Here is a 24,938-nt window from a genome sequence, read left to right on the forward strand (position 1 = left end):
CCAGGGTTTAGAATCCTGATTTATTATTCCTTTGCTCAGCAGAAAAACAGATAGAACAGATAGAAAAATATAAAACCTGCATCCATTATTTATTCTTTATTTTACACGAACTTTAAATTTCTGAAAAAGTTTTTGCATAAAAAAATACTATGTTCATCAGCAGTATTTCCAATATTAAAATATTCTTCGAAAACAAACATTCACATTTATCAGGATTTTCAACCTTTGCACGTTATTCTTGAAATAAAAATGACCGAATACTCAGAGCTACAAGACGAAACGAAAAGTTGTCGCTTTAAATCAGAGTCCTTTACTCCCTTTAAAATATTAAAGTAATCTTGAAATATCCATCTTGGTTTACCAAGAGTTTTTCTCCTTTCACTTTGCATAACGCAGAAACTTCCGAAGAAACGATTCTATTTCGAAAACATCCATTCCATCAATGTAGATAAAGATTACGTGTTGAGAATTGATGAATTCCTAGCACACAGATCGAACCTGAGTGATAGAACTCGTTCATATTCAAGACCTATCTTCCTTCCAAGACCCATTGCCAAGACAACTCAATCCTATTCGCACACTAAAAATACAGAGGAAGATACAGATCCAAAGTATATTTCGTCATACCGAGGAAACGAAATTTACTCTGTTTATCGGAAATAATATTTAAAATTGCATAGAAAGAAGTCCGATTGCAGTCGGAATCATAAAAACAGAATAGCTGCAAAGATTTTATTTTCAAAGACCTTTCCAAAGAAATGTGGAAAATCAATTCCAAAAAGAGAGAAAACTCCTATATGAAGTTAAAAAAATGTCTTCAGTTCAACAATCGTCGTTCAAATTCATAACGAGAAAAATAAAATGTGAAGCGTATTGTTATTTTTTAGTGTGTTTCACTTTTAAGAAATTCATTTTGTTTGGTGTATAAATTTTTTTTCTTTTCTCATGTTTAAGTAGAAATAAATGTACACATCGCATTCCTATTATATTTCACTATTCTAACAGAGTTGAAACCAAACGTGTATAATAGCTGTTGACTACGGAACATTTGTTTTATATAGTCGTCATGAATTCATAAACAACTTGCAATGCTTTATCAAGAAAACTTTCTTCAAGGAATTTAATAACAAAGCTTATATTCTCTAGTCCATGCTACCTTAAATCAGTCAACCAGAACCTCGTCTAAACTTGTTCTAGCTCTCTGCTGTTACTTGTCAGTAATACAAACGAATTATCTACATATCTAGCTTCAAGTGCCGTTTCTGGGAGATGTGAGTTTTAGCTACATCAATACAGACAATGCATTTATATATTCAGTTGGTTGTCTTAATATTTAAGTTTTTATTGAAATTTGTAATAATAAGTTTTAGAGGAGATTGAAAGAGCAAAATCTTTTTAGAATAGCACAGAAAGGTAGGATCGAAAACGCCATCCCTACAAGTTAGAATACAGTGGACAGTATAGAAATTACAAACCAGTAATGACTAAAATTAGTGAAAATTTACATTTAAATAATAGAATGCATACTTCTGTTTTACAACATGTGTTCAAAGCCCTTACCACGGAGAATTATGCACATTTCACTGTAGCTATACAGGGAAAGCAAACTTTTCTAAAATATCTGGCATTCCGTGGAAATTTGTAGCGGTGGCAGAAACTGCTGATATGAGATCAGCTTGCCTGCTATCTCAACATTTGTAACTGTTAAGTCTAACTGCTAAATTTGCAGTTGGCTAGTTAAAATAAATATGCGACGCATTTTCGACTTGAACTAGACTTATTGCTTGAATGAATAAAGATAAAACTGGACACACTGAAGATGAATACAATACAACAGTTTATTTGATGAAATAATACTCAATAATAATATTAGCTATTATGTATTACTAGCCATCATTTATCGCAATATATAGGATATTTATATTTTATTCTCAGATAAAAATTTCATTTACGAATGTAATTGAATAATAAATTTTAAAAAGAGTTTTATTTTTTGATTGCAAACACTATTTAGAACGCATTAAATTTTAATCAAAAACCGTTTTGGAGAGAGTACATACAATATTATGAGGCCTAAAATTTTAAACGTTTGAGAACCTATGTATTAGAGATTGCGAGAGTGGCTTCACGACTAGAATTGAGCCTTATTTAAATACACAATTTTTAAATAATTAAGCTAAGCTTTATCTTAATTTTTCTTAGTAAACGCACTGCAAACTAAATATGAAACTTTAAACTTTGTATTATAATTATGTACCATTTTAATTAGCTTCTATTACTTTTAATAGCCTGCAGATTTCTGCAATGTTGAATCTCAGTTATTGAATTCATACCATTTCAATCGTCCTGTTGAATTTATCTCTTCATAAATTTTACCCTAAAATTAATTTAAGAAAATAAATACTTGAATATTTCTAAATTGTTTCTTATTTCACAATATACGCAATTTTATTGTTATATGTTTTTTTTTGTTTTTTTTTTAAATTTACAATTTAGGAGAAAAAAACTTTTTATATACTAATTACTTTTGAGGAAGTAAATCATGGAGAATATTATGTTAACAACTAACACACACTCTTTTTATATCCTAGACTGTAAAAGCGTTTTTTCTGACTGCTTGAGTAAAGCCCATAAATCTGCAGATTGTACGTAGAAATGAATGCACTTATGACGTGCATATTTTAAAATCGATTTATATTGTTCAATGAATAGGAATTTTAACTTACTAAAGAATAAAACAATTAAGACTAAAAATGGAAATTTGGGCTTAGTTGTTTTGATATATTAAGGAATATTTGTGAATTTAATAAAAACAATTGTGCAGTTTAGCGAGATTTTCTTAAGAAATCGTACCTGACAAGCACATTCAAAGTTTTTAATTACAGATTTATCATTTGATAAGTAAATCCGCCTTTTTGCTTATTTTTTAGGAGTTCAGTCAAAAAACATATGTATATATATATACTGCTTTCTATTTTATTTTAGTTTATAAATCACAATCAATTGTTTTCTAAAATGTACCTGTCGCTTTGCATGTTGCACAAATATCAATAAATAGTAAAATAAATACTCATGGAAGATATAAGAATAACAAACAAGATGGAAAAAATGAAAGAAAAGTAATGACGTAATCTAATGTTGGCATGAAAGGACAACAGAAAAATGTGTTTTAAATATCAAAAGAAAATTACAGGAAAGAAGCAAACTTCAATAATTTTTTTCATACTGCATAAAGCAGACACATGCGGGCAATTCAGATGACAGAAATCTGATTTAATACCATTAAAACTGATTTTATTAACTCCAATTCATTTTAAAACATAAACCTTTAGTTTAAGAATACACATTTCGTCACTTTCATAAAGGCTTCAACAATGCAAGGAGATAAGAGGGATTTGGAAGAGGTAATGATTGGCTAATATTTTCTGTTTTGATAAAACCTTCCATAAAACTAATTTGAAATGAAAATAACGCTTAAAAATTGAATTTTCGAACGAAAATAAAAAAGTCATTCGATAATAAGTCAGGGTTAATTTTAAAAGGGCATTACTGAGACGTATTTTGAACATCTGATATAAATAAAGCTAAACTGATTCCTCGGTTTCTTTCTCATGGCAAAGTAAGGATATTTAAATGAAACGAATTGGCATTCTATCTTTGTTCATGAATGCTTACTGCTGATTTCTTATATTGCTATCATTTCTTGCTATATTTTCACTTATGTCATTAGTTCTTGTATGCTAGCTTCAATTTTTATATCTGTTTTATTATATTACTCTGTGCTATTTTCTAGCTTTTCATTTTCTTTTACTATTATTGATATTTTTATGCATTTTTATTAAGCAAGAAATGACAATTAAGCTGCATGACAATTAACAAGACCTAGCCTTTTTTTAACCATAGTAAGAACATCAACCTCTTTTTGAATGTGCATTCATTCCTAATAATATTCATTATATTATTGATGTATCTTAATATTATTGATATTTTAATGTGTTTTTATTAATCAAGAAATAGTGTGAATATTAATTACAAACTTATGAAGTTTCGCATAAGTTTGTAATTAAGATTGTGCAATTTAAACATATGCATGAACCTTGATTTTGAAAAAGCCGTTTTCCTTTTCTTAAACAAAGCTGACTCCTTTTAACAGTTGGTGGTATATTCCAGGTTTAGTGTAGGTCCTTCACCAATCATAGTATTTTTTTTTCTTTTTAATTTAAATCAATCTGCATCTTAGAAAATCATCATCAATCTGCATTCATATTCAGGCGGTCTTCAGAATTACTAATTGCTGAGATTAGTATCTCTTTAAGGACAAGCTAATTAAAAAAGAATTAAATGCCACAAGTCCACATACAAGAATAAATTACTTTTAATCTAGTCTTGAACCACCTATCCTGAAGAAAATTTTGCATATTTGGTTGAAGATAATGCGAGGATTTGTCGTTTGATAGATTAATTTACTGTTTGTTTTAAAGATACATGACAATTAACAAAAGCTGACATTGTTTTATTAACCACGGTGAGATAAGAACTTCATTCTCTATCTGAAGGCATTAGCATTTCATTCCTAATAATATTTAACTAGAACAAGGAATTAAATACGGCAGACAATAATTCTACATTTTCCCGGACAGAGGCGATAATAAAATAAGATGTTTTCGATTACTTTTGGGGAGATATATGACTATTGATATACATATAAATATAAAAATACGCGAAAAATTCAGTTTATAAAAAACGAATATCAGAAAAAGTTATTTCTCATAAAAATACTATTTGCTTCAATATTTTTATGGAAAGTAGATTCATGGGAAAATTGCATGACGAAAACATCTAAAAATAGAAAAAATGAGCTTTACTGTTGAAAACAAATTTTATTCGGGATAGAAGAGCCATCCATCACAATCATTTCAATATAGAAAAATTCTTTCCAACATTTTTTCATATGCTGAGACAAGCTGTTTTCCAAAACACATGGGAATTTTTTCTACTTTACCTTTTAAAGAGTTATGACGTATTTCCTCAGAAAAAAAATAAAGATTCTTTACCGAAATTTTAATTATTTTTTTGTTAGAATTTCCTCTATCATAAAAAAGTTTATTTCATTTTTGATGACTTTTTCAGAGAACAAGAAGTTTCAATATAGAGATTTCATATGATTTAATGAATTTTTAAAAAAATTATCTAAAATTGCGCTAGTCAGATTATTTAATTAATAAAAGTGATGTTCGATGAAATATTTTATTTCATCAAATATTTTTTCACGTGACTTTAACATTCAAAATCAGTGAAATAATTATTTTTGCTGTTAAATTATGATTTTTTACTTTGTAGACTACAATCAAAGGGTATTGTTTTGAATCTTAAGTTTGCCCTGCCTATGTACCTCAAAGAAATTACCTTTCATATTCTTATTTAGTACTTTTAGCGGCATCAGGATGTCATCTTCGATAATAAGCTTTAATTTTTTTTTTTTTAATTGTAATGTGTAGAATAAAGTAGACTGAATCTGCATCAAACAGGATTATAAAATTTGATTGTGTCTAAATTGTCAAATTTTCTATTCTCCAGGAAGATGTACAACAGTATGAATTTTCGCATTGTACAAGGCTTACTCCCATTAGTTTCTAAATCATCCTCAGTGAAATTAGTAACTTTCTTTTTCTAATTCATTTGCAAGAATTTTGAAACTATTTAAAAATTATCGAAAACGATGTTAAATTACTGAAAATAATTCGTAGATTTTTATTTTATTTTCTAATTAGAAATTAATATATCCCTCCCAAAGCATGGTAAACATGCAACAAGAAAACCTTGAATGTTTGCACACTAGTAACAAATTATCTGATCCATTAAAAACAGGGTTACTTATAAATTTGATTTTGTACTTTAAGATAAACTTCTTCAATATTGTTTTAGAAGTATTTTAATGCAAAAAACACTTCATGTGCAAAGAAACAGTATAATTTAACAAGATTTAATGCTTATCTATCTACTCTAAATGTTAATAAAGTAAACTAATGTGCTAAAGTAAAGGATATTTCTTTTATTAAGAAAATCTATAATAAATCAGGGAACTTGAAATAAAAGGGGTCCAGTTATACCTTCAGGTCAATGATTGTATTTGTACGAAAGTGATAAAGGAGATGCTATAAAGTGTTATTCTATTTCATTTAAGATCCTTGATTTATGCGGAAGGGTATATTTTCTTTTTTATATCAAAAAGACTATAAACACAAGATAGAATCCGTAGGGGAATGGTGAGCAAATATTTTTCCTTTTATGATATTTGTCGATCTTAATAAAGGTAGATAAACTGCTTCATAAAAAATAAACAAAGTCGTTTAAGGAACATTTCCATTGCACAAAATCTTGATTATATATAGATTCAAAAATATACGTACATGCTTCAAGAATAAGAATAGAGGGAAAAACTTAATTTTTTTAAAATTAAAATTGGAACTAATTTTCTTTTATTTTAAAAATTACCATCATTTTATCTTTAAATACTGAACAAAAATTATATATACATTCAGAATTTAATTTTTTCTGCATGCATAATAGCACTCGCTCATATTTTCAAGTCCTACATACATGCTGCGCGTAAATGAAGTTTTAATTACATAAAAAAAGTGCAGTGAGTGGCGACATGAAACAATGCTTTAGAGATATGACAAACTAATTCTTAAAAAGATAAGTTCTCTAGTTCGTTTTCTCTTGTACCTTACACATCACAAATTTTGCAAGAGGCTGTAAGATTCCCATAACTATTCTTAGGTTTGTATACTTACATAGCAAATACTAGTATGATAATAAATGCAGTGTTTATATTATGAGTAAAGGGATAATATAAGGAAGTTTTAAAAAATAATAATAAAGAATATATATATATATTATGTTTTAAAATAACTGAAGAAAAAATAAATGAAACTTAACTACGTCTAATAGTTTAACAATATAAAAGCCATCAGATGCATATCATTTAACGAAGAGGAAAGTTTACACATTGTTCAAGATATAAGGGATAAAGTACAGGACAGGAAATTTTTATTCTTGATGTTTATACTAAAAGTTAAATGGACTTTTTTTTGCAAAAGAGCATTCTGATAGCGCGATTTTTGCGGGAAACGGTATGAATTTGCTTCAAGCCTTTTCGCAACAGGCTATTCCAACAACACGTATCCATGCAAATCGATGCAAAAATAGAGACTGCTTTCGTATAATATAGAATTCTGGTACATCTGCTAGAATAAAGTTTCGATTTAGCATTAAACGAAATAAATGTATTATACGAGGACACTACCTTAAACAGTTAATCTTACGCTTTCAATACGGATATTATATCAAAATGGCTTCCTCTTAAGTGTGATAGAAGGAATATCAAATAACTTAACACAAATGTATTTTAGATAATATCTTATTCACAAGGTTCGGAATATAAGTAATATTTAAAAAGATTCAAAAAATTATCCGAGGATATTAATTACAACGAGATTTAATCAGCAAATTGTACCTGAAAAAATCAATATCTATTGGATTCTATTTTCGTCTTGATAATTCAGAAATAAGCTACTACAAGTTACTAGAAACTAGAGAATAAAGAAACTAGAGAATAGAGAACTAAGAATAAAGCTACTAGAAACATACAAAGTAAGTAAAACAAGAGAATTTTATTCTTTATTGATTCATAACAGCAATAAACAACGAATATTTCTTCAATAAAAGAGTAAATAACCAGTTTTGCGATCGTTAATCAATTGTCTCAGTTATAATTCAACTTCCATCTTAAGTCGAATCCGCTATTCAAATGTATTAAGTCGAAAATCGATTTGAGAAATCCCGTTGCTATCAGTTTCATCTTCTAGGAAAGCAAATAAACTAATGGAATTTTCAAACACAAAATATTCGCACCGGAAAAGATTCACAGAATTTGAAGCGGAATTTTATCAGAAGATATCACAAATAATCTAAAATATTCACTGAATAAATTTAGTTACTTTCCTGAAAGTCCGCGCATTACCTGAATTACCCTATGCAATTTATTATATTACATTATTTTGATTTTGAAATTTTAAACATTTAACAGTAAAATCCCTTAATAAATATTTCAGCTTCTCTATAATAATATGCATTTTCAGGACAGACAGCTACTAAATTATTTTCTTTTATTCATGTATTACACTCTAATTCTCAGAAACAAAATAAAGTTTCATCTTTGCGTTCATTTCGTGAAATTATCACTTTAATGCTCCGATGATCTGAAATGGTAGTAGAAATAATCATGTCTCAAACTTTTAAATATATATCATAACTCAATTCCTAAATTAAACTCGGGAACTATTTACATTTTTGTGGATGTTACATAGAGTACTCCAATTTACAAAATGATACTATTAATTATTTTATGGCTTATAGTTGAGAGTTTCAGTTAATAAATAAAGAATAATGTCGTCATTATTTTGATTTGCAAATATGAAATTGTTTTGTTAAAACAAAGCTCAAGTGGCGTTTGGGGGAAGGAGATTTGATGATATCTTCCTATGTCAACATTTCCAAAACCGATTCTCTTTTAAAGCCTACGGTTTCTTGAAATGACAAGAATTTTTAATGCACATAACATACGGTTCTTCGCCATATTTCTTTGGTGTTAAAATATTTTGATTAAATTTTCTTTAATTAAATTTGATACTTAAAAATACCCAGAAGATATTAAATTCGTGATGAAGCTTTAGCATCATGAGGGGCGTGTTTCATTCACATCAGCGGACAAAAAGATCGCTGTGATGTTCCAAGAAAATATTACGTCTTGGTAATAGTTTAACAACAAGCGCCTCTACAAAAAAAAAAAAAAAATATGTAACTATAAAAAATTCAGCAAAAAAAATCTAAGGAATTATTCAAATAAATATTATTGAATAAAGAATTCCCCAAATAAAAAATAACCGACATTTCTGAATACCATATATCTGGGAAATATGTACCATATATCTGGGAATGTATATCTAAATACCATATATCTGGAAATATCACTTAAATAAGATCGAAGAAGATTTTTGAAGTTTTAAGAAGAAAGAGAAGAGGAAGTTCAAGTGAAGAGGGAATTCAGATAGTGCCATTTGTAGATTTCCTTCCTCTACATTCTACGCATGATTGCATGTTTCTCAATTGCATGCTTCTGCACTGATAATTTTGAAGCGCCAATAATTTAAATTTCTTTTTCAAGACAGTAGATGATCTGTGTAGAATTCGTCAAATAATTCGTTTTCGGTGATACTTCTGTGAAGAATTTTAAAAATGGCGAACACATGCGGAAGTTTTTTAAAAAATGAACAGATTGTGCTTTTTTTTTTCTTATAAGTTTTGTTATACATCCGAAAAATTCAAATCAAACATGTTTTGTATTCTTGTTATCGTATGTTGCGAAATTCACTCCACATCTTCATGTTGAAAGTATATTAAATAACTTGAAATTAAATTTTGTATAATTCGAGTAATTTGAAAAAAATGCAAGTTCGCTTTAAAAACACGTTTCCGGTTTAGACGCTTACACGTCGAAACGCTTTTTGAAGTCTCTCAAGTCTTTTAAATAGTTTAATGAATTAGGTAAAGCATCAAATAAAGTTATGCGTTTCCTATTAAATTATATAAATTTATTCAACTTGAGTAAGCTACATTTATGTAATTTAATTGCTTTTTCCATGATTTGAGGTCAAAATAAAAGAACTTTATTGAATGCTGATGACATTTTTAATATCATGAACTTTTAAAATGTTCTATTGAATATCATTTTTATGACAAATGTCATTTAAAATTCTTTCAAAACATTCATATATTGTTATATTATGTGCTTTGTGCTATTGTGGGCTTTGAAATGAAATTGTATAAATCTACACAATGAAATATTTGGAGCTGAATGGTATTATAAATTCTCCAATAAAATTGCAATTTGTATTATAGATTTTCCTGGCATTTGGGCCACTCAATACCAAAACCACATGAAAAGAGTGATTTATTTAGATGATAAAAATTTTGGAAGGAATTGGTTTTGAAAAGAACTTGGAGTTTAATCTTAAATTTGATTTTCATGCGACAAGGTCTGGCTATTTTAACAGCATTCCTATTTCTGTATGTTGAGAATACTTCTCTTTTTCATAAGTGATTTTTTTATTGTATACGAAATCATTAAAATGTAAATTGTCTGATCTATGGGTAGAAATCGTATTAAGAAATAGTTTTTTAAATAAAATTTCCGATATTAGATTATAATCCTATTTTCGGATTGATTCACCGCTATTGTCGAATTACTGTGATCTTGAGAATCGAATATCATGCAATATACACAGCTTTTGATTCATAACTTTTATTCTAAGTTCAAGAGAATATAGTAGTTTTAAGTATAATATCAAGAAGATTAGTATCTAATTTTGAGAATAACGTTCATCATTCAATTTCTACAGGAAATTGAGCATTTGTCTCTTGTATTACAAAGTGTAACTTTAAACCGGAATGCTAATCTAGGTTATCCCTAATTTCTGGTGTCCAGTGCATTGGTTAAAATAATTAGTCGTAATTGAGGGAATTATTATTAGAATTATCAATACAAACTGGCATTTTACTGAATAACAAGTATATTAAAACTTACGTTCTCACTCAAGTGCTGCGTTCTATTAAATTTTCTCAGTTCAAGCCTGATTTATATCTGTCCTTCCTATCTTAGCTACATTATGTTTTTCAGTTAAAAATTTAATATGTCTTTTAGTGAAAAAATTAAGGACACAAGATGAACATGTATTATTTTCTTAGTTAGGATTAATCCACTTTTGTTTTTTCTTTTATAAAATTCTATAATGGAAACAAGTGTAACTCCGTTCAATTCCATCAGAAAAACAGAAAAACGTTTACAGAGATTAAATATTCATCATGACATATGCGCAAAAAATAAGTCAGCATGATCTGGCTCTAATAAATTCAATAAAATCTTCAAACATCATGATTTCACTCCAAGATGATTTAAGAATTAGAAATCACCGTATAAAAAGGAACGTAATAAAACTTTTAGAGCAAAATACATTTAATTGGAAACAACAAACATAATTCAAGGAAATTAGGTAATTGACTTTAAAATGCGAAAGGCTTGGACTTATCTGGACAATTGGTTTAATATTTCTTATACATAAATTTATCTTTGAAATGAGGTACAAGATATAAGAACTTTGAAAATGCTGAGCACAATGTAGCTAAATTTTATAAATATTTTTCAAATAAAATCAACAATCAGACTTTAAGTATAGTATCAAATCCAAGGTTAGAAAACCTTTCTGGAAAAAAATACCTTAATTGAAAGAACATTTTCTTTGCCAATTGTACTGAGCTCTTACGAAAACGTATAATTAGTGTCATTATAAACACAGAGCAAAACATTTCAGTGAAAGCCTTCTCTGTGACTGAAATAATATTTTACTATTTGTATTGGTGAACACAAATATGAAAATTTATAATCGGTTTTCATTCCTAAAATTTTTAAATTGATATTTTTAATAAGAAGCAATGTATTATCAATGGCAAGCTCCAAGATATGAAGTCAATAATACGTTTACTGCGAGAAATATTTAAAAATTGTGCAACAAAGTCGTGTACCAGCTTCCGTCTTATCTTTTTCTAGTTTCGTTGTCTTGTGAAAATGCTCGTCCTGCTTATTGCTAATCTGGTTACAATGTTTAGGAAAGAAGTTCAAATTATATCATAGAAAATACATTATTAGATGCAGCGCAAGCAATATTTACCTAAAGTTGCTATTTTGCTCATTACGTGGCAAACAACAAGCGAAAAGGCGAATTGCGCTTTCTTACGATCTATTTATTCAAGTGGCCTGATATTTCCTTTTTCCATAAATTGATCACCCATTTCATTCTGTCCTTCATGCGTGAAATTTGAAAACATTGAAATGATACTAATTTCTTATAATCATTAGAGCCCCCATCAAAATTTTAATCTTTAAAGAGTTGATGAATCTGTAGATTACAGAAAATTCCCATTCTATTTAGCTTCATTAATTGTAGGGAATTTATTATTTCAATCTTGAAAGTTGGTTCACTCTTGTCTATGGCTTTACATAATTTTTCATTAGGCCAAGTTTTATATTTCCATCAAAATTATTTGCTTCTTCTAATATAGGATTTTGTGCATTCTTCTCTCTAATATTATATGTTTTTCTAGCAAATCATTTTTTAATATTGCAAAGTTTTAGCTCTACTTTCCTATTCACATTATCACAGGTTCTACTTCGTATGTCCTAATTGAAGATCCATGAAATGAGTCATCAAATCGCAACAAAAATTCTCGCATTCGCATTCAAATTCTTTTAGGTTCCTTTCATATAGTGTGTCCAAATGGAATGCATGAAAGCAGTTTCCATGACACCTTGGAATTTGTTTTGGATGAATTGATACATATTAGTCAATGTGAAAGGTCATATTATATTTGGTGATCCATCATTTGCCAATGTTGTTAGAATACAAAGGCAGATAAAGTAGAAATTTTCAAAACTGCAAAATGAAATTATTTGAATATTGTCCAGGAATAATTTTCTGAGTCTCGATGCAAATAACTCTGATTTAGTTTTGGGCAGCTATAGATTTCCAAAAAGTTATTCAGTTTTTATTGAGATAGAATGTGCGATGTAGGTATAAATCATCATTACATTCATCAGTAGACGTAGAGGACTGAAGCATTGTACGGAATTGATTCTTGATCTTCCTTTGGATCAATAAAAAATTCATTTGGAGTTTTCGGAATAGAAAACCCTACGCCATAGGGAATTGATTGCTTAGCAGATGGTATATTCGAATAATACTCTGTCCACATTTTTTTTCCTTCAGATTAATCCTTGAAGAGCATAGACCATGAGGAAGTAATAGTCATTTATGTGATCACTTTGTTCCCTCCAAATCATTGGAGAAGCAAACGGATTACCATTTTCTTTTTGCCCCGCAGTAACATAAAAAGTTTCTTAGAAGAATTACTTACATGTGTATGTCCCAGGACTTGACCATGGATGGACAGGGCCGTCCCCCAATTTCAAGCTGATGATTTGCCTCGCCTCTTTCACTAAAGGAGAGACAGAATGTGTTATGATTTATGAACTTACATTTCTATATCTATAATGAAAGTTATTGCCATAATTAATGCACTTACGAGTCTTCACATCTCTAAGAAATATAATCCGAATTCCTACAAGCACTTCTTTTTCAAATCCCATTTACAATTAATAGTTAACACAACTTTTTTTATAATAGTATTGTCTGCTATAGACTGACACTTAAGGTTTTTTACTCTATATTAGGAGTAAAAATTTAAAGTCTTGAGAACCCTATTTCTAATGTTTACGTTTTCATCAGTTCAAAGTTCTTCTTCAAAGTTCAGTTTTTTTCCTCCAACTGAGAGAACCATAAGCTGCTGAAACTACTTCTGTACAAACAAACTTCCGACTATTTATGTATCTCCCAAGCAAGAACGAAATTTTGCAATCATTTTTGTGTTAAGCCTCCCAGATTTAGTTGGAAATATGTATGTTGTTTTCATGCTTGGGAGAATTTGTGTATCCGGCAATGCAATTTCACTATTTGGGTCTTATTTTTTTTTCTCACTAATTTTTAGTTGCATGCCTTTAAAATGCAGGATCGCCTAATAATATAATGTCGAAATCTTTATATATTTACGTATACTCTATAGATTTAACTGCAAAATATTTATCATAATAAAATGCACCTTTTCCATTAATTATCTTAAATATTCAAGAACTATGCCTGAATAAAACAGGATCTTCAGTCTAGATTACAATCAATAACAAATTTAATCCAAATATCTTCTAACTATAAAAGAGAGCATGCATGCATACGTGCTTTACCAAGAGCTTCGGAGTTTGGCAGAAATATGTTTTAGAGAATGGGAATGTGCAAATCGAAGCGATTTTCGAAATTTCAATTCAAATTTCTATTGTAAATTTAGCGAAATTTTTAAAGTTTTCCCCTTTATAACTTGTAAAAATATTTTGACAGAAATTTTTACACCATGTCACAATTTGAAATTTTATCTCTTTAATGATACAGATTTAGTTCCTATTCGGCTTTTTTCTAACTTCCGATTTTTTTTTAAAAAATTACATAATTCTCTATAATAGATATTATTGTTCGAATGAAATTCAAACCATTTTCATTATTAATTTAAATGAGTGATTTTCGTCCATTGTTGAAAGCTAAGAAAGAAAGATTCTCCTAATTACCTAATTACACGAGGAAACAAAAATTGAAATAAAATTACCGCAAAAGAAAGAAAAGACTCTCTAGAAATGGATTTAAGATTAACAGATTTAAAGCTGTGAAAATTAACGGCTTTAATATTTGTCAAAATTTGATGCTTAAATTTATTTTGAGGGAATTAAGAACATGAAGAAGATCTATAAAAATATTTAATTGAAATTAAATCAACCCATATTTCCAGCAAATGAACTACTCACCAATGGCAACTAGTTCTTGTAATAAATCTTTGAATAAAAGTAATAAGGAACAATGATTTTTATATTTCAAAATATTTGTACCGTTCGAGCTTGTACAACTGAGATGAAATGAGAGCTTTATGAGAAATCTTTTTTTCCTATAATTGCCTTTCTTCTGTTAAGAAACACTAAAATATCGGAGGGCATTTCAGCTGTTATCTTACCATGTAATCTGAGCCAATTAATAGCTTAATACATTTCATCTAAACTATCTGTAATCCTTTATCTTAACTATAAAGAGCAAAAGAGTTTATTATAAAAGTTGGATTATCTAGAGAGAAATCATCGGCTATCAAACAAAAGGGAATGTAGGGAGTAATGAAAGTACTAACCGTGAATTAGAGAAGTTTTATATATAAAGAAAGTCATCAAATAAATGTCATGCAGAGGTACAAAAGAAATCTCTACAAATACACGTAAAAATTAAAGATTTTACGAAAGAAAATTAAGAATTTTGCTTGTTTCAAGAGAAAAAGATGAGATTAATAGAAATGCATTTCACTTGAAACTTTAAATTGTTTTTCTTCCATGTAAATAGAAATAATTACATCCGAATGAAAATACTTATCTAATCTTACAATGAATGCTTGTAAATGAAAATATTCGAAAAATTAATTGTAAAAATATGCAGAATTTCTGTCAGATACTGGTAATATTTTCATGGCTTCATTCATATTTGCTTAGATGAAACGTACTAGTTGTTGTGACCTACAGAGAACTTGCAAAACCCTAACAAAAATAGATGAATAAAAGAATTCTGTTTACAATTTCCTGCAGTTAAAAGAATTTTAAGTCACAAAATTAAACTTTGCTTCCGAAAAACCAGTGTGCAGGATATTTTCTGAGTAAATTTTCTAACAAAATTAATTTTTCTGAAATAATTTATTTCAAAAAATTCATTTGTAAACCGGAAATTATTATTTGTCTCTAAGCTATTTATATTTTTTGAACAAAAATAGCGCTATAAATAAAATTGACAGAATACAAAATCTTCACAACAAATGTTTTCTTTTAAATCCTACTGGATAGACAGATAGATAACATTTTCTCATAAAGATTTGCCATCTAATGTTTAAACATACATATCAAATATAGAAAATAGGTATAAATTAATGAATCATAACTGTGACAGCCTTTTAATAAAATTTCTATTTCCAGACATTAAAGCTTACAGGTGTAATTTATAGATTACAGATTGCGTCTAATTCCCTTCCGAAATATAGTTTCAGTGAATATTAGAAACCATCTTATATACAGTAAAAATAACTTAAAAAAGGAAGCCTGGCTTATTAGAGTAAATGTAATAGAAAAAAAACGTTACATTATGCGCAAAATACAAATATTTTTCATGTCAAATGCTAGCTAAAACCAATATAAGTACTGCACTTTTGTAATGTTTCTTTTCATTTGCACGCTAATAAAAATAACTATTTCAATTAATATTCTAATTCTTTGAAAAGATGGCCCTACTGGTTTCTAAAAATGATTTTTAAATATTAATAGTGTTGTTGAGTATTAAAATAAATGAAGTTTTTCCTAGAAACCTCATTTATTCACCATACATGCTGTAACAACTTCCAAAATTATCTTTAAGTCCTAGAAACCTTAGACAATCTCTTTACATTCCAAGTGTAATCAATTTGAATGATATTTGACTTAAATAAAAATCGAAGATTTCTTTAATCTCACACAATTCAAATATTTAATCTTAAATATCAAATCATATATATGAACATTAATTCACGGTGTATATATATGTGTATTTTCAAAAAAAATTTTAAAATTTATGGCATTGCAAATATTAAAATTGTTTGCATAATTATGCCATATTATAAAGACAAGCATATAAACTAAAAATTATTCAGATCTTTTATACTGCTGTTTTGCATTCTAAAATTAAACAAAACTACATCACAAGACGCATGTATGGAAAAATTGCAATGCAGTACCTTTTAAAATGGCACCGTTTTCAATTCAAACGTACTCCAGTGATAGAAACATGTTTGCGCATGGAAACTTACTAAAGTTACTTAAATTTTGATTTGTAAATCAAAAATGGGAAAAATGCATACATATATTGGAGCAAGAACAGAGAAAGCATCAATCGTATTTTAAATCTAAATGCTTTAAACAGGTACTTTACAGTTCAGCTTTTGTTTATGCGCCAGTAGAAATAAAAAAATATTTTTTAAAAGGAATTTACTTGAAATACACTGATTTTTACCATAAAAAGTAGAACAAGAGCAAATACGAACAACTTTCTACAGTGCACTTTATTTTAACTCTATTATTAACAAAAACAAAACGATTCCTCTACTTCATTTCATTTATTACTGCCTACAGCATGAACTGACTTGAAATTGCCAAGAGCACTTAATGTATCTGTAAACTTCTTCTATAAGGCTATATACTGCTGTTTTATGTGTACTAAAAGGGAACCTAATGGTCTCAATTAGCCTCATTGGTTTACATACGAAAAGCTCTCACTATTTTAATCATTTTCTATAAGTATTCCTTCTGGTAATCATTTGCCTAACTTTTCTTAGCAAAATTTGTCTACAGGAAAACTTAAAATTGCAAGTAACCGCAAACAGATGCCAATTTTTATGAGTATCTTATGTGTAATAACTGAAACATTTGCTTTCAGCAGAGTTAAATGCTTATAAAAGCAGCATAAAACTATACATTTTTTTTTTCGATTGATCAATGTTTAAATACTGTAACAATTATGGATTTAATTCTTTATATGAAAATTAATATCGTTCCAATACTTTTTCGCTGCTATAATAATCAAAATAGCAGCTCTATTCAAGAAATTAACTGAAACCAGAATCAAAAAATCATTGACTAACGCAAATGTTTAATTAAATTTCATAAAAACAATGCAGCATTTTTTTTACTGAAAATGCCACATAATTAAAACAAAATGAAAAATACAGAAATAATATCAACAAGAGTGTTTTAAAGTGATATGAAAATTTAAGCCAAAAAGTAAGAATGTATCATCCTTTAACTATGCATGTCTTTCCTTGCAGCAAAAACTTGAAAATAAAAATCCCCAAAGCATTTTGGGAGAAAAATCATCATGAAAGCAAGTTTTAGACGGATAAAAAGTGTATTATAGAGAATACAGTGATGGTCTTTATCGTGTGTTTAAATTCAACACTCAAAAGCGACAGTTTACGAGAAGAAAACGCTTCATGCGATTCGATTATTAAATTTAAATAGCTCTTTCTTTTTGCGAATACTTTCATTTCCGTTAACTTATTTTGCTGAAAGAATCCTTTTAAAAAGAAAACAATAGCTTCAAAAGCCATCAGATGAAAAAATTTTTTCCCTTCACTGCTTTTGGTTTTCTATACAAAATAAAACAGTGGAAATGAAAAATTGTAGATAACATTAAATAAATTCGATTTCCTTGAAGGAGAACAAATGGATAAAATATGTTTTTCTTTCATTTAAATAATTTTATTCGTGTTATTTTTAATTTAGTATGACGTGTTTATTTGGTATTTGATTCATCTTGATTTCATTTTTAAAAATATGTTTCAGTATAGAGTAAATAAAGGTAGGGGGGGATGTAGAGAAGATTTTATAAAGTGTTTTTTTTATATCGTTTTATAGTGTAGTGTTTCAGTTTTTCGAATTCTTATTTTCTTTTAGATGAAAATTTTTAATTTTTATTTCACGTTTGTTTTAATTTAACCCCGTTTTAATCAAAAAACGGTTCTTTTTTTTTTATTAAATTTCTACACTTGTAAATTCCAGGTTACAAAATCATTTTCTTAATTCCATTGCAATGTATTTCTGAAAATTCATTTTTAGATTCATTTATTTTGGTACGGTTCAAAGATAAATAAATATAAATGAAAAATATATTGCCTCCAAAATCTTTAAATCTTTTCTTTATGCATGCATATTTCGAATCAAGACATTTCTGCAGTTTTTCATACTGGTATATCTCAGAACTAAAGTATGTAGTGGGAAAATATAAACAGCCCATTACTTGTCATTTTGAAATTTAAATTAATCACTTTAATTAATAAGTAGAAATTCATAAACAAGAACAAAGTTTTTATTCAAACATTAGACAATCTATGACGGCGCACTGTTAAATACAAAAACTAAGATACTCTTCAATTTGAAATTTTTAAAATTCTGATAAATTTATTTATCCGAGATATATATGAGAAAAGACTACGAAATTTGACATTATTTCACTAATGAGATCAGTTATAATTTAATTTTTTTTTCAACAAAATTTGAATTTTCTTTCAAGAAACAACAAATCCCTCCATTCTTCTCTTAACTTTCTAATAACAAAGTGTTTTAATTTCATCAACAGTTTCAACTTACTGTCACCAAAGGAATCGAAGCACTCTCAGGTGCTCTCAATTAACTTGATTAAAGGTGAACGTTACACATAAACCTTTCCTACAAGAATTAACAATCGAATTGCAGCCAAGGTAGTTTTAATGAAATTTCTTAGGTGATATCTACGACTACTTCACACGACTTTCATTCTATCTTATCCAATATCTATTACAGCGCATTATATAAGCCAGTATTATATGCTTAGGCAATAATACTTCTAAAGAGCTAATCTGAAATTAACACATCTCGAACTGGGCAGTCTTAATAATATAAACAGACCATTAGAGAGGCTTATTTTATTTATATGTGAAATAAGAGATAAGAATAAGGGAGATTTTCATTTTAAAAACGTATTTTAAAAGTTCACAATCGTCGTACTGTTTTGCTTCAATATTTCATTTATACTTGAGAAGATACTCTATGTATTAAATTATAACTATTGTATGTATTAAACTAACTAAGCTTTTAGCAAACTTATCCTTATTAAGGAGTTTGTTTTGCATCAATCACAAAATAAAAACATTAATTAAATACATCAAATACATATTCTCTTATACATTAAATACATATTCATATACATTAAGTACATATTCTCTTTTAAATTTCATTAAGAGCTATATTTAACTTAAGAAGCTATTAACTACTGCAATATTTTTAAGAATAAACTTAAATCAACACTGGATTAGGATAAAAAATTTTGCGCAAATTAAACGCATTAAATTCGCTTTAGTAGCGATATTTAGCAAGAGTACGACATCATATTACTACTGAGTGACAAAATGCACAATTCGAATATTAATGTTTTGTTGCTTTCAATGCGCTATTAGGATGCCATGTGAATTGGCTGTATTATAAATTTTCAGACTTTAAAAAACTGAATGGTTTGAAGTATATAAGCATAATATTACTGCTATTAATATTGAAATAGTCAGAAAATTAATACCTTCTGTTCTGTAAATTACATTATAAATATCGGGTAAAAACTTTTGCTGTTGGTACTGACATGAAAAAGAGAAGTGTTGGTAATCAATAAAATCAAAATGTCCCGGAACTGAAACATTTTTCAATAGGTACCAAAATACTTTCGAGAAGAGAAAATTTAAATTAAATATATACATTTTGAAAAAAGTTTTAATATATTTTAGATTTCGTAGATGAATTTCGATTCAATTTAAATAATTAGAAAAATATTCAATTTGACCGTTTACTAAGAACTATATAACAAATGCTTAAAATTAAACATTTACACTTCACAACTTCAATAGGTACTGTCAAAAAAAATCAAACCAACTCCTAACATTTTTAATTTCTAGAGTTTCATTAGAAATCAGGGAATCAAAATCTAGCCATGATATTTATTAATAAATATTGAAGTCAACAAGTGGAAAAAAGTTAAAAAGCATTTAATTTCAGAAGCTGAATCATCAATATTTTTATGAAAAGTCTGGCTATTACTTATTCAAAACTATTTGAAACATTCATTTGAAAAATATTGATATATAATGAATTCCAAAATCTGGATTTTATATAATAATCCCTCAAATTCTATTGAAAAATTATGCTTAATTGATTAAATTGAAATGTGTATCGGTTAAACACAACTGCGCTTTTTAAAACAATATTCATAGGCGAATTTAACATGAAAATTCATCCTTTGTCATTTTAAATCACTGATCTTTGGGTTATTTCAAGTTATGTTTTCAACAATATTCTTGGCATTTTATTTTTAAGAAGATTGTAAACAGCAAATTTCCTGAAATCAGATCTTATATGACTATTTTACATGCTAAAGAAAGACATAATAAAAATATATCTATTTCAAACGCAGAAAAACTGGAATGGAATAACTGGACTCAAAATATTCAAAACAAAAAATTAGAAAGAAAACTGAATAACTAGAGAGAATTCACCTGCATAACAAAGGAAATTCGAATTTGCGGAAAACATTCGTTGAGAAAACACCTGCCTCCCCAAAGCTAGATAGAAATCTTCCAAGAACCAAATCTGTCTCCTTTCAACAAATAAAAATTAATTTCTCTTTCGAACAGATGAAAATTTGTTCTCTCCTTCAACCTCTAACTTATTCTGGCAGAATGCTTTGTCATGTAAAAATGGATTCGAATAAAGAACGAGAAATAAGGGAACATTTTTCAAGGGGAAAAAATGCCTCTCTGCCTTTTTCAAAAACATGTTTACTTTCTTGTAGAAAAAAAAATGAAAATAAATTGTGAATTGAGAATTAAAATATAAAACTGCAGGAGTTTCGTTGCTTCTCCATATATTAAAAATAACCGCAAATATTTATCTATACGAGAAGCAATATTGGAATGGATTTTCGTTTTGTCTTTTCTGTTATTTTCTAGACCGTCTTTGTTGAACAACGTACGATTTTGAATAACAATAGAAATTATTGTTCCTTGAAGTTATAAACATAAATTTAAAAAAAAAATTCTTGTATATTAAGAGGATATCTGATTTCTCATGGAAAAATACGTACTGAGTTCCTAGTTTATTTGTGATAACAATACATTTCATTTCTACTTTAAAGTTCTATAGTCTCAAGATTTATTTGAGACAAAAATGGTTATTATCGTTCCTAATCTTGAATCAGAAATTTGGAAATAATTTGTTATAAAGGCAAAAGTAAAATTGCAAATTGAATGCTAGATGTTTATTATGGATGATTAACTCTCTGGCTGCGTAATTCTTTAAAATCATTATTTAGATGCGATGTTTACAAATAAGTTCAAATATCTTTCAAAGAAAGTGAAATGATACTATATGTTACACGATAATAATAAAATAAAAATCTGTAATCGTAAAAATACACTCTAAACTGCTGAAAACGCGGAATGCAACAGAAAATGGATTGATTGCCAACCTGCAGAAGTCGCGGGATACGCAGCTGGAGGGTTAATATGGCAGATAAACTAAGCTCTAAACATTACAAAAAAGTTGTTTGTCATCAAAAGCAAACATCTGATGTTTGCCCAAATTTGTATGTCAGTATCAAAAATTTAAAAGAGTTTATTTTCTGGTTTTTTTAATGAATTTTAAGAATAAATTGGAAACAGAAAAATCATAATTGGTGGAAGTTTTATTTAACAATGAAAGTTACGCTAAATTGTAATAAAATTCCTTAAGACAGAATTTGTAAAAAACTATTAATTTTAATAAACTTTTGATTTTATTAATAGGTCATACACTTCTAAAATTGGATTAACATGAATGTGAAAGTTATTAAATGTTATATCTTTTTGGCAAAATTTTATTGAGTATCAATTGTCCAGTAAATATAAGAAGTCCTAATAGAAGTTCGTGTTTCACAATTATTTGATTATTAATGATGCATAATGGTGAGAAATTTCTTTACTTAAATTTCTGTTAGTAAATTCGATTTTAAAGTGTACATTGTTATTTTACCTTTTCATCTTACTGTGTCCCATTTACATATCAATTCCTTTTACGATAAATAAATTTTATAGGCATATTTGGATCTGATGAAAACAAAAGAAATTTAAGATGTTATTTGCTATTTTGATATAGAATACTTAAACACTCCAATTAAATCACTGGGATCTGTTATTTTACTTTAATTAAATTCGATCAAAGAGAATCATTCTTAACATTCTTAAAACTAAGCATAATGAATGCACATCGATTTGATTTTTTTTTTCACGTTTTCTTAGATTACGATTTTGAAACTGCCTACAGGGATATGAAGTTGAATAATTACAATAGTTTCTTTGAAGTTAAAAACGATAAGATTTATCTAATTTGAAAATTTCTCAACTACCTATGAGGAAAAGCTGAAAATATTTTCTTATTTATTCATTAAATGAACCACTTTATTTTTATTCATTATTTGAAATTTCAGCAAAGGATTGATTTTTCCATTTTTGTTTCTTTTTCGAATCCTTAAAGTATATATAGAATAATTTATAGCAAGTGAAGACATAGAAAGTGAGAATATTTTCTAAAATGCGCTTGGATTTAATTATATAAGCAAGAAATAGATTAGATTAAAAGCAATAATGTATAGAAAAAAATTTTGCACTACATATGCTGTTATTAGATATTTCTTTTTTGAACTCTTTAATTTAAATCTATTGGGAACAACTTAATGTAACGTATTAGCTGAAATTTTAAAACAAGTATTCGCTTAATCCAAGTGCGCCTATTAATTGTAATAATGTTAAATTCAAGTACTCATATTTTAAAAGAGTTTTTTTATGAGCTTGGCGTTTCTAGTGAGTCGATTTATCCGGCATATGATAAGACAAAATATTCTCTAAAACTGTCAAAATTGAATACAATGTAAAAACAGATATAATTTAAAGTCTGACCTTGAATTTCAGATTAATTTCAATTGCGCAACTGGTATCATTTTCGATTCCATTCTGAAATAACTCAAGTCTGATGAAAGAAAAGCGTAAATTCTGTGAATTTATATAACAGGGTCTTGTTCTTTAACAAGATATAATAAGATACATGGGGTTCTCAAACAAACAATGTCATTGTCAATTTTCAAGTTTTATTTAGAAACAAGGTCAAGTTCAGAAAATAAGTACAAACTTCAGTGCATTTTTTTTAAACGTAGATGCGGGGAAAACGGATTAAAAGATGTTACATAACTGTTTCAGTATTGAACACATCATCCACAATTACACTATTATTTGATGATTAAAATAATTACGATACTAACTAAAGATGAGATATTAATTCAATCGTTTTGATGCATTAATGAAAGTATTGAATGTTAGCTTTCGTTACATTTGTTAGTAAGAATCCCTAAAGAGTAAAATTTGCGAATTATTAGTGTTTTGTGTAATAACTTCTGAATTAAATACACATTTATTTTATATATTGGTAAAAATAATGTTCATAAAAAAAATGGCCATCAAAATTTTAAAATATTTTTCTTGAAATTCAACACTGATTAATAAATATTTATCATCCTTAGCATAAAATTCAAGCTTTGTTATGCGCATAATTTTTATGTATTTGTTGATGCCAATTTTTATATATTAGCTGCGCGTGTAAAATTCTTCTTCTCATGAATATATATGCATCATACACTTAAAGTGAAACTTAATCTTTCACATTACGAGTAATTTAATCCTTCTGTAATACTCAGCTACAAATACAATGAAGAATAGTCCTATTTCAAGGCAATGGCATAAAATAGCCAGCCCCCAGCATCTTCAGAAAGGTTTCAAAGTTTGTCCGATTTCTGTGTACCTTTTTGAATTTAAACTTCTTTCAGCAGCTAGGCTCAGCATGAGGAAAGTCAAACAACGCCAACCTTCTCACATCACACCAGAGTAAAATAACTATATAATCGGAATTAAATTTGCTGAAAATTTTCATAAATCCGAATAAATAAGAATCTTTAGGGTTTTATCGATTATATCTGTTCATATTTTGTTGAAATTGCAGATGAAAGATGATCCACATCAAATAAGTGTCATCCATTCTTGAAAGTACACCAAAGAAATTTTCAGCCAATAGGTAAAAATCTCTTGAAGAGAAAAATAAATAAGTTCTTATTTTTGTTTGGACACGTCAGATTCAGAAATAAACAAATTATAAGGATCTGCAATAAGTTTACATTAAAAAAATTATATTGGAAATATTTTCTTGTGCTTCTAAAATAATATAATAAGTTTAATCTTGGCTTTTTAAGCAATATTATGACATGGAATTTTTATTTCAACGCTTGTAATGTGAACAAAGAAAATATATTACTCATTATACTATTCACATTGTATATTTAGAAGAATAGTCTTTTAATAAATATCTTCAACAATTAAACTATTATTAAATTTTAATGGTAGCTTAAACTTTACATGATAGGAAAGAATTTGCGATGTAAAATATCAAGTTGTGGAATGTGAAGAAAAAGAAATGGAATGGAATGGAATGAGAAATCAAGAATCCTTAATAGACATCTATATTTATGAACATAATAATTCAAACTTCGTTTGCTTTAATATACGTGAAA

General features: G+C 27.8%; 1 protein-coding gene across 3 annotated transcripts in view; it reads right to left on the reverse strand.

The window, feature by feature from the left end:
• The window catches only part of LOC129958200 (small conductance calcium-activated potassium channel protein 1-like), a 603,543-nt gene that overhangs the window by 528,557 nt on the left and 50,048 nt on the right, over positions 1–24,938 (reverse strand). For all 3 annotated transcript variants that reach the window (XM_056070473.1, XM_056070474.1, XM_056070471.1), the window contains exon 2: positions 13,033–13,113. The gene's annotated coding sequence lies outside the window, so the exon portion shown is untranslated. The remainder of the gene's footprint in view (positions 1–13,032; positions 13,114–24,938) is intronic.

The sequence above is a fragment of the Argiope bruennichi genome, chromosome X1 (genome assembly GCF_947563725.1).
Source record: "Argiope bruennichi chromosome X1, qqArgBrue1.1, whole genome shotgun sequence".
Classification (NCBI taxonomy): Eukaryota; Metazoa; Arthropoda; class Arachnida; order Araneae; family Araneidae; genus Argiope; species Argiope bruennichi.